The sequence below is a fragment of the Mustela erminea genome, chromosome 3, assembly GCF_009829155.1.
Source record: "Mustela erminea isolate mMusErm1 chromosome 3, mMusErm1.Pri, whole genome shotgun sequence".
NCBI classification, from domain to species: Eukaryota; Metazoa; Chordata; class Mammalia; order Carnivora; family Mustelidae; genus Mustela; species Mustela erminea.
In genome coordinates this window covers 104,050,873-104,066,696 of record NC_045616.1, presented here as the reverse complement: position 1 = coordinate 104,066,696, position 15,824 = coordinate 104,050,873, and the positions used below count along the sequence as shown (strand labels likewise).

The window sequence follows — 15,824 nt, the reverse complement described above, 5'->3', positions numbered from 1 at the left end:
GAAAGACCAAGTATGTATATAAAATCCTGTATATAAAAGCAGACATCACTGTCTGTTATTCTGCAATTAAGACTACCAGATTTAGCAAATAAAAATATAGGACATCCAGTTAAATTTGAATTTCAGAAACATTTTTTAAAAATTTAAGTGTGTTTTTTTAAAAGATTTTATTTATTTATTTATTTATTTATTTATTAAGAGAGAGCAAGAGTGAGAGAGATCACAGAGGGAGAGACAGAGGCAGGCTCACCGCTGAGCAGAGAGCCCTATGTGGGGCTTTATCCTAGGACCCGATACTTACCCGATACCTGATACTTACCTGAGCCAAAGGCAGGAACTTAACTAACTGAGCCATCCAGGTACCCCCAATTTAAGTGTGTTTAAATATTAAAAAATAGGGGTACCTGGCTGGCTCAGTTGATAGACTATGGGACTCTTGACCTTGGGGTCATAAGTTTGAACCCCACATTGGGCACAGAGTTACTTAAAAAAATAAATAAAATATTAAAAAAATAAATGGAGGCATATGAAAAAAATTTTAAGAATTTATTTGAGCAAAAATCTATTAATATTAGGTATTATCCAATCTAGCAGATAGAAAGGAGCTCCAATGAGCTGTACAAAATGAAAGACTTTTATAGGCAGAAGGGAGCAGGAGCAAGGAAGTTATATTAGGAAAAAAAGTGGGTTGGTCGTTGTAAGGTTACTATCCTTTAGGGGATGGCAGGGGTCTTTCAGGCAAATTACCTAACTAGCACTGATCAGGAGATTCCTAACTGACTGGTTTATAAAGATTCCATTTCTGGGACAGTTGAAACTAATTAAATTAAATCTTGGTTTGGTGATGAGGGGCTTAACATAAGGGACTCTATTTTGCAACTGTTGTCTTGTTTTTAACAGAAATTTGCAGGGTCAGGCTCAGGGTCAGGTTAGGGTTATTTGGGACAGTAAAAATCTGGAAGAGGACAGTTAGAGGAACAGAGAAAAATCATTCGCCAGGTACCACAAAAGCAGCCAATGAAGAAGGCTATGGAAATCTTTGTGTTTGGTGTTGCACTAATGTTGATGTACGTCAGCAGGGCTAGAAGTGGGAAATAACCGAACTCGAAGCAAGTGAGAATGGGGACATGCTGGAACACAGGAAGACATACTGGCACCCACATCTGTTTTTCAGAGTCTCCAACCTCGATACCATGGATGACCTGTAGAAGAAGCTGGTGCCCTTTGCCATGTACCTGGCGCAGAGGAACTGAAGGAGGAAAATGCACAGGAAGAGCCAGTAGTTGAGGGACAAGGTAAGCGCATTGCAGCAACACCTAGAGCTCCCCCATACGGATCTTCAAGCCCTGATGCCTGCTAGTTTGCTCTCCTCTTCCAAATCTCAGGCATACTTTTCTTGTGACCAACTTTAAACTATGAGTTAAGGGAAGGGAATTCCAGGTAATATAATTCCAGTTTAGCCGGGTTGGCACCCTACAAAATCACCACAGTCCACTTTACCTCTATCAACTCTATTTATCTTCTGGAGAAAGACAAAAGCAAAATCATGCTTCTGACTAACATACTCCAAGTATCCCTCATACAATAAAGAGGGTGCTAACCTCTCAAAAACAGGATATGAAGGCCCATCTTTTTTGCAAAGGATTACTTCCTCTAGTTGAGTCACACTCTACCTTTGATGCCCTATAATTTAAATACTGAGTTATTGAGTTGTGGTAGATTTTCATTTAGTTTTATCAATAGGACACAGAGCTAAGATGCATCCCAGGAAAATGACTGCATTCCACACATAGTCCTTACTCACACTGTGTACTAGTGACCCCATTTCCCTTTGATAGTCAAGATCATTCACCCTAGTCAGTACAAAAACTCCTGTTTTGCCTGAGGAGTCCATGATGGTCAGGCAACAGTTTCAATTTCATTTTTAATGAAATCATTGTTAGAACCTCTGGTGGAAGCCTTCTTTCCTTGGGAACTAATACCTGTAGACCAGCAATGTTAAGGGAGTGGGAAGCAAAACATTTGTTAGGGGTCACTAAGGGTAGAAACGGAAGGGGCTCTTCTTCCATTAACCATTCTTGTTTTTTTTTTTTTAATTTATTTTTTATTTTTAAAAGATTTTATTTATTTATTTGTCAGAGAGAGAGAGAGAGAGAGAGAGCGAGCACAGGCAGACAGAGTGGCAGAGGGAGAAGCAGGCTCCCTACAGAACAAGGAGCCCGATGTGGGACTCGATCCCAGGATGCTGGGATCATGACCTGAGCCGAAGGCAGCCGCTTAACGAACTGAGCCACCCAGGTGTCCCGACCATTCTTGTTTTTACTCCTTGACTTCCACAAACCCAGACTTTATATTAGTCATTGATTTGGTGCATATACTGCATAATGGAGAACATTATTCTAGCCCAACAAGATGTTACCATTTAGCTGAGAATGCAACAGAGTCTTCATAGGCCATACCGCTATTCAGTGAGGCCAGATGATGACAAACATGCAACCAGGGTTCCATGGGCATCAGTCCATTGCATCACTTCATTTGCTAGGAAGTCCCTTTGTCAGAAGAATGCATTATGGGACACTCTGACAGAAAAAGTCTGTTAAGTCTGTGGATGTTGGTTTCGGCAGAAGCATTGTAGACAGGACAGGCAAGTCTATATACAAAGTTAGGTGTCTACTCCTTTGAGAACAACATGCTATCCCTTCCAATATGGAACTGATCCAATGAAAACAATCCAACATCTTATGACTGGCTGAGCCCTTGGGTAAATAGAGCCACACCGGAAGCTCATTGTTTATATTTGCCATTGGCAGGGGGCGTGTAACAGTCCATGTTTCTATGACCATGCATAATTTCCATTACTGACTTTGCCCATTTTTTTCCCCATAAGCTTTTTGAGTAGGAACAGGGGTTGTGGAAGAAAGAGGGTGACTAATGTTGGCAGAACAGGTCATCTTGCCTGTATGATAAATGAGATTCTTCTCTGTTGAGGTTGTTTTTTGGTAAGCATTCACATAAAATACAAATATCTTCATATCCTGTGCCCATTTGGAAAGCTCTGCCCATATACCTATTCCCAGACCTCCTTGGCACTGATTTTCTAATCATGCTCCTTTCAAGTTCCTGACTATCCAGCCAAACAATTACCCAAACAAATATCCATGAATCATGGTAGATCTATCCCTCTGACCATCTCTTTTTCTAGGCAGAACAAATGACCAGGTGCACTGATTAGAGTTCTGCCTACTAAGAGGATGTCTCTTCTTCATGGTCCTTCAGGACCACACATGAGTGTATCAGTTATCTAATGTGATGTATTAACCACTCCAAAACTTAGTGGCTTAAAGTGACAACAATAATTTATTTTGCTTGTGAATATGTTATTTGGGCTTTCAGCATAGCTGGCTCATCTGTATTCCATGTTTGAATAGTCAGTTTTTTGGAACTGAACTGGGTTAGTCTGGAGGATGGACTTTCACTTTGGCTCAATCACATAGCTGGCCAGTTGTTGCTGGTTGTTGGCTGAGGTATAGCCAAAACTGTAGGCTAGGCCTCTGTTCCTCTCCAAGTAGGCACCTCCACAGGTTGCCTGGGCTTGCTCATGGTGGGTAGGCTCCAAGAGTGAGTGTTATAAGAGCCTGGGGAGTCACATAACAACACTTCTGCCTTAATGTTATTGGTCAAGGCATAGGTTCAAGGGGAGGGTACATAGATTCCACTGCTTAAATGGGGGTGTGTGTGTCAAAGTTCAAGAAAAATACATGTAATAAGACATTATTGTGGCCTTCTTTGGAAAGGCAATCTGCCATAACGCAGATTGAAAGAAAGGAGCAGCAAAGTGAAGAGAGGACCATGGGTACCTAGGTCCCTTGCTCATTCTGAATTTACCTGAACCTGATCTCTTCTGAAAATGAAGTGCTGCTGTGCATGTCTAACTTTATGATTGGATGAGTGAGACAACACTTGGTAACTTTGTGGCCCACAGTCAAATGTTTAGTTGCTACTAGTGCCCAGAGCAAGCCATTCTCAAAAGAATAGTTATCTGTAGGGGATGACATAACTTTGTCCCCAAATCCTAAGTGTCTGGGCCATAAGTCATCTATGGGGTCTTGCCAAAGTCTCCATATAGCCTCCTTATGCTCCACAGATACTTTAAGCACCATTGAATCTTCTGGGTCATGTTGCCCAAATGGTGGAGGGGCATCACGGCCTGGACTTACTGTAGAGCTTTCACTTGTTCTGAGCCCTACTGAAGCCTGGGAGACCTTTGGGTCACTCAGTAAATATGTTAGAACAGCATGGCCAAATGATATATATGTTGCCTGCCAAAACCAAAGAGGTTCACCCAGCATTGTGCTTCTTTCTTGGTGGTAGAAGGGGACAGATACAGAAGTTTGTCTTTCATGTTGGAAGGGATATTTTGAGATGTCCCAGACTATTGGACCTCTAGAATTTCACCAAGGTGGCAGCCCCTGAAATTTTGTAGGATTTGTTTCCTATGCTCTGGTATGCAAGTGTCTTACCAAGATACCTAGAGTAGTTGCTACTTCTTGTGCACCAGCTCCGGGCACCATGATATCATCAATGTATGAATCAGCTTAATGTCCTAGAGAAAGACAATCAAGGTGCTTTCAGACTAGATCATGACAGAGAGTCTGAGAGTTGATATAGCCCTGAAATAATTACTGAAGTATATTCCTAGCCTTGCCTGCTGAAAGTAAACTATATCCCATGGTCTTAATTAACAGGTATAAGGGGGAAACACATTCTCCACACCAATAGCTTAATTGTAGACCCTGGAGATGTGTTCATTCACTCCAGAAATGAAACTGTATCTGGAACAGCAATGCAACAGAAGATTATAACACTGATTACACTTATAACATACTGTCATTCTCCAAGATCCATCCAACCAGGTACCTGGTGGTGATTTGGTAATATTAGACCCCTTCCACTCTATTTCATACTGCCAAAACCTTTAAGTCTTTGACTTGCTGACACAAGATTCTATAAATATAACCTTGGACCAAGAGGCCCACTTTAGGGTACTAGAGGGTTATTGATGGACATGTAACTATAGGATCATTGGTCTTAGCATATATCATATCACCCCACATTTTAGAATGGCCTCTACAAGATGCAGCTAAATCTGAAGATAACTCTGTAGGGCTGGGGTACTAACCCTCAGATGTGATATATATAAATTGCTATTATGTGGAGCTGTTTTCCTGTTAGATAGAATACATAGGTCCATGAGCCAAGGAATGGAGGCTAAGAGTGACCCTCTGTCCACCACTTTCAGTGGCCTTCTTAGGCACTATGTACTTTGCATCTCTGCAACTTTAGGTTAGGTGCATCTAGAGGTCCTGGCCTACAATGAGAGGATACGGTAGGTGGAGAGAACTTTTATTTATTGTCTGTCAGGGAACAATAATTGTTCTACTGAACTTAAAGCTCTGGCTGCTACTTGGTCACTTTGATTTTCTCATGACAGAAGATCAGCAGACAAAGAAAAAAGTTTTATTGTCAGGAGTAACTGACCTTTTTCCTTCTAAGGGATACAGAGTTGATTTGACATAATAGGAAAGGGGAGAGACATGTCTGTAATGCAGGGAACCCACTGGGCATCTCTTGTGGCTGCCATGCATGGTTTTAACTGTGAATGAACAATTCAGGAACTGTGGCCTGACAAGCACACAGCAAGCAAAGGCTCGAGCCACTTGGGGTGAAGGTCTAGAATGCCCTAACAGGCAAGCAATTCAGACTAATGAAAGTGCTAGCTGAGGTGAGAGGGAATCTAGAACAGGTGGGCAGTAGAAGGAGATGATAACTATCAATTATAGGCTCAGGACCAACTACAGAAGCAGGAACTGTAACTCATTCCACTATCTCTCCTCTTATACATCTCTTCGGCTGGAAATTGTGATGATCCACCCTCCTAAAGAAACACTGGTTTAGATCTAACTTGAAGCACACAAGAATAGTGCAAGTTATCTATATTCTCCCCCATATTCTAAGTTTCCTTTATAATTTGTGGGGGTACCAGCTCCCATATGCCTTTTCTTCCAATAGCCAATACCCGCATCCTTTTGTCCAAGGGGTGCCCCCAGATTCCTAGCACCATGGTGCCTTTGGGCATAGAGGGCCAAAAGTGTTTGGGAATTTACAATTCCCACTCCCCTCCCCTACCCTCCCCTCAACACACACACACACACACACACACACACACACACACCAACCGTTAACCAATCACTGAAGGGCACAGAGGTATACATACTCTAGCTCCTTTGTTCCCCACAGGACAGTGTAAGTCTTGTCTATATCGTCCAGAGCTCTCCTGTGGAACTGAGCCAAAGTTACCCTCCATAGCACCACACTAGACATCACAACCTGGCTTGGCTTCATTCCCTTCCCAACTTACTTCCCCACACTCTTGCCAGCTTTTCCTGGGAGTACTTCCTAATCAATCACCTTTGCTTGAATCCTTATCTTAAGGCCTGCTCCCCATATCATACTATATCATTAGGAGGTTGGAGTAGGGTTGTAAAAGCTGATTTGCAATATCTTCTACCATCATTATAGTATTGATTTCTTGTGGATACTGAACTTCGGTGACCTAATCCTTATTACCTATTTGAATAATTCCTAATAAAAAATGAATATAAGAATGAAGATAAATAGTTTCTAAGTATACTATTATTCTTTCTTTTCACTAATTCTACTTATACCATCCTCTCCAAAAGAAAAAACATTTTTTTAATTTTTTAAAGACTTTATTTATTTATTTGACAGGATGAGAGAGAGAGAGAGAGAGATAGCAAGAGAAGGAATACAAGCGGGGGGGAGTGGGAGAGAGAGAAGCAGGGTCCACACTGAGCAGGGAGCCTGATGCAGGGCTCGGTCCCAGAACCCTGGGATCATGACCTGAGCCGAAGGCTTATGCTTAACAACTGAGCCACCCAGGCACCCCAAAAATAATAATTTTTAAAGAGGCAATATTCTTTAAAAAATTTTTTATTTATTTATTAGACAGAGTCACAAGTAGTCTGAGAGGCAGGCAGAGAGAGAGGGGGAAACAGGCTCCCCACTGAGCAGAGAGCCCGATGCGGGGCTTGATCCTAGGACCCTAGGATCATGACCTGAGCCGAAGGCAGAGGCTTTAACCCACTGAGCAACCCAGGTGCCCCTAAAGAGACAATATTCTTAAAGAAGGGTTAACTTGTGGAAGGTATCATCGCTTCTTCTAATTATTGTCATATGGTAGGCCAGGGGGAAAAAAAAACAGGAAAAAAATATCAGACCTAGAAAACAGATAAAGAATTCAAATGGCATGATCTGGCTCTAGTACAATCCTATATGTAAAGGCATTATATTTCCTCCCTCCCTTCCTTTCTTCCTTCCAGTCTGTGCGTTAGGGGAGCATGCAAAAGTAGCATTAGTTCCTACCCTTGAGAAACTCCAAACCCAATGGAGGTCAATGGAAGAAGTCCCTTCTAACTAGGTTAAGCCTCACTGCAGCAAAATTCCTCCATCCTGAAGGAAGCTGTTTGGGGACATCCTGCAACCCATATATAGTACATCTTGGCCACTTGATTGTCATCCCCACCTATGGTGGTTCTTACATTTGCTCTCATTGAACTCTGTTCTCTCCTCTCTACAGCTGGCAGTCTCAAGCAAGGGCACGATGAGAAAATAGATTTAAAATATATGATAACAGGGACACCTGGCCAGCTCAGTAGTAGAGCATTCGACTCTTTATCTCAGGGCTGTGAGTTCAAGCCCCATGCTGGGCACAGAGCCTTATTTAAAATTCAAAAAAAGTAAAAAAAAAGAAATGTGATAATAGAAGAGTGAGGGGAGATGGCAGTTTAGGTTCATCTTCATCCTTTGATCTAACCTGCAATTTTATATTGCATAGTCTTTGCATACCATCTTTTTCAATTAAATGCAGTTCAATGAATCTTTTTTTTTCTAATATTTTATGTATTTATTTGGCAGAGAGAGAGCATGAGAGAGGGGAGGGTCAAAGGGAGAAGCAGACTCTCTGCTGAGCAGGGAGCCCAATGTGGGGACCCATCCAGAGACTCCAAGGTCATGACTTGAGCAGAAAGCAGTCGCTTAACCAGCTGAGCCACCTAGGCACCCAACAAATCTTCTTAAGTCTTTTCAGATAATGCCAAAGTGAAATAGTGGGAAGTACATTTCTTTTCTTTTTTTTTTTTTTTAAGATTTTATGTATTTATTTGGCAGGCAGAGATCACAGGTAGGCAGAGAGGAAGGCAGAGAGAGAGAGGGGAGGAAGCAGGCTCCCTGCAGAGCAGAGAGCCCGAGGCAGGGCTCGATCCCAAGACCCCAGAGCCCAAGGCAGAGGCTTCAACCCACTGAGCCACCCAGGCGCCCCGGAAGTATATTTCTTAATTCAAAGAAAAGTTTTTCAAAATCTTCTTTGGGCAGATGGACTTAAAATACAGGAAGATGGTAGGGGAAGAAGCAGTAAGTTCTGATAGATTGATTATCTTTATCCCATCTTATGCATTTATATAAAATCATTTTTCTTGATTTTTAATAGGTTAACACAGGAGAGAAGTCCTGACCTAAATGGTCCTACTCCCTTTGTAGAAAGCATAGTTTGTTGGCTAATGATCTCATGGCAGCTCAATAGCAGAGGCTTAGGAGGCAAGCAAAGGTCTGTCTCTCCCTTTCACTAGCTATGGTTCTGGGTAAATTACTTAACTCGTTTAATCTCATTTTCATACCTGCAAAATGAGGATTGTTCTGGGTTGAATTGTGTTCTTCCAAAATTCATATGTCAGAGTCTTAGCCCCAAATACTTCACAATGTGACCTTATTTGGGAATAGGGTTGTTACAGGTAAAATTAGTTCAGTTAAAATGAGGTCATACTGGAGAAAGGTGGGTCCCTAATTCAACACAACTGAAGTCCTTTAAAAAGGGATATTTGGGAATGCCTGGGTGGTTCAGTCAATTAAGCGTCCGCTTCTTGGTTTTAGCTCAGGTCATGATCTCATGGGTCATGGGATTGAGCCCTGCATCAGGCTCCACACTCAGCAGGGAGTCTGCTCAAAGATTCTCTCCCTCTGCCCCTCCTCTTGTTCATTCTCTCTCTTTAAAATAAATACATAAATCTTGAAAAAAGGGGTTATTGGGACACATACATGCACACAGGGAGAATGACACATGAAGATGGAGGCAGAGATAAAGATGATGTTTCTAAAAGCCAAGGTACCATCCTTGTCAACATCTCAATCTCAGACTTCCTGCCTCCAGAACCATGAGACAATACATTTCTGTTCTTAAGCCACGTGATCTATGGCACTTCATTACAGCAGCCCCTGCAAACTAATCCAGAGATTAAAGTATTTCCAGCCCCATAGAGTTGTAATGAGGATAAAACGAGATGATGCACGGGAAGTATTTCATACAGTTTTTGGCCTGTAAAAAGTACTTAAAAACTGGTTGCTATTATTACTGTTTAGAGAAGATTAATGACTCAACCAACAACAAACATATCTACTGGGACAAAACATATCCTGAAGTTGCCTCTTCAGTATTCACTAAATGACCTAGAGGATCCTGAATTTTCTAGCCAGGTGCCTTGTGTAGGACTGACCCCTTCCTCAATTTCAGGATGGGTTTTGAGTGGCTTAAACCCTTCACTACAATTCTCCTTCCCTTTCCATTCCCACAGGGACTGGATGACATGAACAGGTAACCTAGGCCTGAGCCAATCATCACAGCGTTTCTCAGGCCATGGATGGGGGAGAGGGGGAACCTGTGACCCAAGAATTAAATTAGAGAAATTCCCTAGATTTTTCTATGACAGTTTGATGAAGGATGTCTCTACCCTCTCAACCCCCAGTCTCAGATATTAACAGAAAGTTTGTCTGTGCTGTTCTTATGAGGGAACTCAAACCATGAACAGAGCTGATGAGGGTGGAACAGAGCGAATTCGAGTTATAGTGACCTTGATGCTACCTTATACCACCGTTGATCAAATCCTGCCTGAATGCTGCTTCATATCTTTTTTCCCCTGGCTAGTTTGAGTTTGGGTTGGGTTCTCTTGTGAAAGTGGCATATTTTGTGGACAGGACTTGGTAGGAGAGAAGCAGGAAGTAGCTTTATTCTTTCTGATCACTTACTCTTTAAACCTTCTTGGTCCGTTCTCTATTCCTTTTTTTTTTTTTTAAAGATTTTATTTATTTATTTGACAGAGAGAGATCACAAGTAGATGGAGAGAGAGGCAGGCAGAGAGAGAGAGAGGGAAGCAGGCTCCCTGCTGAGCAGAGAGCCCGATATGGGACTTGATCCCAGGACCCTGAGATCGTGACCTGAGCCGAAGGCAGCGGCTTAACCCACTGAGCCACCCAGGCGCCCCTGGTCCGTTCTCTATTCTCCATCTGTGCAGTATACTGAGCAGAGGACTTAGATTTTCTGTCACTTTCAGGTATTAGAATAGTCTCATTTCAGGTGCCAAAAATCTGCGTGGATTTAAGTCAGAGCTTCAGTTTCTGGTGTGGATGAAATCTTCTGAGGCCCATGTAGGCTTAAAACCTGTGGGAGTGAAGGAATAGGGTGTTTTTTGTTTGTTTGTTTGTTTGTTTTGTTTTGTTTTGTTTTTCCTATTTCTTCACTATATTCCACCTACTGTACACTTCCTGATGCGTCTGGGTGCCTCCAGTCAGGACGGAAAGGAGGGACAGGAGGAAGCAAAGCAGAGTCTGACTTGATGGTGGTGGTTTAATCTAGTATCACTGTCTTCCTGTAGCAGATGCCCAAATGCCGGCCTTGGGTCTTGTGGGATGTTTTCATGACTCTCACAAACAACTCCTGATATAGCACATTTGCTGGGCTGGGCATTATACCCTCTGGTTGACCTTTCAGAGGTCACTCCCCTCAGCATCTCTTTATCTCTCTATGAACTGACATGGAGCAATTTCTAGGACAAAAGAAAGCAAAGTGTAAAGAGTGCCCAAAGTATGCCACCTTTTGTGTAGTGAAGAAGGGAAAAATACAAAACTATGCATGTATCTGTTCAACAATGCCCTATGAGCCATGTGGAGCTTAGGCAAAAGGAACATATACACCTTTGGGTCTAATGGAAGCAAAGTCATAAATATTCTCAAAATCTACTTCTTTGTTTATATTGTTTTCAGTTGAAAGAACTACTATGTTTGATCACTTATTTTATTACTTTATTTATTTATTTTTAAGATTTTATTTATTCATTTGAGAGAGAGATCACAAGTAGGCAGAGCGGCAGGCAGAGAGGGAGGCACAGAGGGAGGCAGAGAGGGAGAAGCAGGCTCCCTGCTAAGCAGAGAGCCCGATGCGGGGCTTGATCCCAGGACCCTGGGATCATGACCTGAGCCGAAGGCAGCGGCTTAACCCACTGAGCCACCTCGGTGCCCCTTATTATTATATTTTAAAGTAGTCTCAATACCTAATGTGAGGTTCAAATTCATGACCCCAAGATCAAGAGGTGCATGCCCTATAGACTGAATCACCCAGGTGCTCCTTGATCATTTCTTCTGGACAAGTGGTGATCTTAAATAATTTTTAATCAACTTAAGCTGAAGTAAAATTAGAGTAAAGTCTGTTTTGGTATAAATAAAATATGTAAATTAAAAATAATGTTGTGAAGAGCAACACTGATGAAAGATGGCAGCCACCATGAGCTGGGACAATTTATGAAAACCAAACATACAGCCTTAAATGTCGTAAATACCCACAAACTCCTCCTTTGTAATATTTGTAAAAAAAAAGAATATGAATGGAGTTAACAGTTCCAATGGAGTAGTAGACCCAAGAGCCATACCAGTGCTGTCAAAATGGTAGAATTCATATAGCATCAAAGTTGCAAGATGATGTCTAACGAAAACATGAAACTCCCTCAGCTGCCTGAAGGACAGTGTCACAGCAATTAATTGAAACGAGAAAACACAGTTCCCCCATTTGATTTAAGCAATCTTCATTTTCCACAGTAGTACATTTTCTAGATACATCTTATAGACCTCAAAGTACTGGAAAGGAAGCTTCCATTCAAAGGCAATTTATCTTAAGATATTGTAAATGATACTAATTTTTTGTCCATTCAAAATATACATTGTGCTATATAAAATAAAATAAAATAATGTATTACTTTACCTACTTTTTAATTTTTCAATATTTTTTCATCTGCCTTAATGTTCTTGAGGAATAGCAGTCATTAAAAACTACTTAAAAACATGTACATGAGGTACGTATTTTTCCTTTTGCCTCAGGTTCCAATATGGCTCAGCTCTGAGGTCATATTTATTTAAAACTCTGATGTCTTGTCATCACAGATATTTTTGCATTAATTTTTATTTTTAAAAATATCACCTTAAATATTATCTATTTATTTTTAAAGATTTTATTTATGTATTATTTTGAGAGAGAGTGCGTGCCTGTGAGTGGGGGATGGGCAGAGGGGGAGGGAGGGAGAGAATTCCCAAGCAGACTCTGCACTGAGTGCAAACCCCAGTGTGGAGCCTGATCCCACAATCCTTGAGATCCTGCCCTGAGCTGAAACCAAGAGTCGATGCTCAACCAACGGAGCCACCCAGGCACCCCTAAAATCTTACTTATTTTGACTACACATTCCTCTCCGCTTAATTCTGTGCCAGGGTGAGTTCCTCACCTTAATGTGGTCTCTGCATCTCAACTGTGCAAAAAGAAACACAAAAAGGATAAATCAAAAACTAATGAGATTGGTTAGGTACAAGCAGAGGATTGGGATAGGATAGAAAGAATAAGGACAACTCTCTGAGCAATCCTTCTTACAAATTTCTGACTTTTAGAGCCATGCAACTGTTTCACATACTAAAAATATGAACAAAATATAATCAACAAAGATGAGATAGAGCCCCAAATGGAATATACATGAAAACCTAACTGTATTGAACAACATAACCATATTGGGGGTGACAGCAGAAATGGACCAACCTATGTAACTTTGGGAAAGAATATTTTGACTCTATACACACTAATATGCTCTAAGGACCAAGGGGAAAAAACTGAGCACAAATACTTTACTTAGTAGTTTGTTTTGTATCTGAAACCACTTTATGAATATTGAAACCAATAAGTAAATATATTGTGGATAATGAAAGCCAGGTTTCTCACTGTCAGAGAAAGCAGTTAAAATAAAGGGAGGGGCACCTGGGTGGCTCAGTGGGTTAAAGCCTCTGCTTTCAGCTCAGGTCATGATCCCAGGGTCCTGGCATCGAGCCCCGCGTCAGGCTCTACCTGCTCAGCAGGGACCCTGCTTCCTCCTCTCTCTGCCTGCTTCTCTGCCTACTTGTGATCTTCGTCTGTCAAATAAATAAATAAAATCTTAAAAAAAAAAAAAAGGGAAAGGCTGAATGAAACCTATGGTGTAGGTTTGGAATTGGAGATATAAACTAATAGTGTGTATATGTATGTGTGTGTACATATGCATAAAATACATGCAACATATATATACAGACACACACTTATAGATAGATGACTTCCTACTACCAATAAGCACATCTAGCACCTATCTCTTGATTTCTACCACTGAAACAATCTTTTTGCTTACTATAACCTCAGGCACAATGACTTGCTGGTCCTCTGCAAGCCCTGTGTTCCCTTCATTTACTTGCTCATTTTCTTTTCCTTGCCAGAACATGGTTCCCTCCGTTGATGTTTCAACAATCAGTTCAAGTGCCACCTCCTCTGAAAGGACTTCTTACTTCCCCTGAGTTGGACACGAACTGTTTCTGAATCCTAAGGCATACCATCTAGTTTGTACACTCTCGAAACATGTAAGTTTATTGAAATACCTCAATAAAGCTATAGTGAAAAAAGAAGGACAGTAGTAGCTGCTGGCCAGAGGAACCACTGGTACTCTCAAACACTGATTATGGAAATGTAAATTGCTACAACCCCTTTGAAAAGCAGGTTGGCATTTTCTTTTAGAGTCAAACATATTATTACCACATAATTCAGCAATCCCACTCCTGAGCAGTTACCCGATATTTTTAAAAAATCTTATTTGTCAGAGAGAGGGGGTGGGAGAGAGCATGAGCGTACACAAGCAGGGAGAGCAGGAGGCAGAGGGAGAAGCAGGCTTCCAGCTGAGCAAGGAGCCTGATGCAGGCTCCATCCCAGGACCCTGGGATCATGACTGGAGCTGAAGGCAGATGCTTAGCCGATGAAGCCACCAGTTACCCAATTTTTAATTAATATTTATACTGACACACATATCAGTATAAGAATGTGCCTGGGTAGCTCAGTGGGTTGGGCCTCTGCCTTGGGCTCAGGTCATGATCTCAGGGTCCTGGGATCTCTGCTGGGCAGGGAGCCTGCTTCCCCCTCTCTCTGCCTGCCTCTCTGCCTACTTGTGATTTCTCTCTCTGTCAAGTAGATAGATAAAATCTTAAAAAAAAAAAAAAAAATCAGAACCGGGCACCTGGGTGCTCAGTCAGTTAAGCATCTGATTTGAGCTCAAGTCATGATCTCAGGGTTCGGGAATTGAGCCCCACATTGGACTCTGCCATCAGCAGGGAGTCTGCTTGTCCCTCTGTACCCGCCCCTCCCCCGTGTTCTCTCTCTCAAATAAAAAAATAAAATATTTTTAAAAAATGTGCATAGTAGGGGTGCCTGGGTGGCTCAGTGGGTTAAGCCGCTGCCCTCGGCTCAGGTCATGATCTCAGGGTCCTGGGATCGAGTCCCACATCGGGCTCTCAGCTCAGGAGGAAGCCTGCTTCCCTCTCCCTCTCTCTCTGCCTGCCTCTCTGCCTACTTGTGATCTCTGTCAAATAAATAAATAAAACCTTTAAAAAATGTGCATAGTATAGTGGCTTTATTTGTAAATGCTAAAGACTAGAAACAACTCATAATCCTTCACCTGATAAACAGATAAACTGCAGTATATGTAGTATAGAATATTGCTTAGCAGTAAGATGATAAACACCTGATACATGGATGAACCCCAAATTCATTATGCTAAGTGAAAGAAACCAGACTTAAAAACCAATATACTATATGATTTCATTTATGTGACAATTTAGAAAAGGCAAAAACTATAGGGAGAGAAAACAGATTAGTGATTGCCAGGAGCTATAGGTGGTGGGGTGAAGTTTATTACAAAAAGACGGGGGGATTTGGGGTGATGAAAATGTTCTCTATATTGATTGGAGTAGTAGTTATACAACTTCATGCATTTGTAAATACTTGTAGAATCGTACTGTAGAAAAGGTGAATTTTACTGTATATCAACCATCTCTTAAAAAAAATAAAGCAATAAAACAAAGCCATGGTATTGACCTGGAGGTTTAATTTTCAAGAATAAATGTAGGTTTAAAGATGTTTATCATTTGGGGCACTTGGATGGCTTAATCGGTTAAGCGTCCACTCTTAATTTCAGCTCAGGTCATAATCTCAGATTCATGGTACAGAGCCCCATGTTGGGCTCTGCACACACTCAGCTGGGAGTCTGCTTGAGATTCTCTCTCTCCCTCTAATCCCCACCCCCACTCACATACATATGCTCTCTAAAATAAATAAATAAATCTTTAAAAAGTAGCATGCTTATCATTTTATAATTTACAGCATTGAGAAACTAAAAACAACCCAAATATCCAATAATGGAGAAGTGTGTAAATAAATAGGGTACAAGACAAGTGCAAATTAAGTCTACAACCATATTACTTATCTGTAAGATTGGCAAAAATCCTGAAGTTGCACAACATACTCTACAGATGACACTGTGAGGAAACAGACTGGTGGGAATACAAAATTTTACATTCATATAAAGGTGAATGGA

General features: G+C 41.4%; 1 pseudogene; it reads left to right on the top strand.

Moving 5' to 3' along the window:
* The window catches only part of LOC116587234, a 37,060-nt pseudogene extending 25,120 nt beyond the window's left edge, over positions 1 to 11,940 (top strand).
* The last annotated feature ends 3,884 nt before the right edge of the window (positions 11,941 to 15,824 follow it).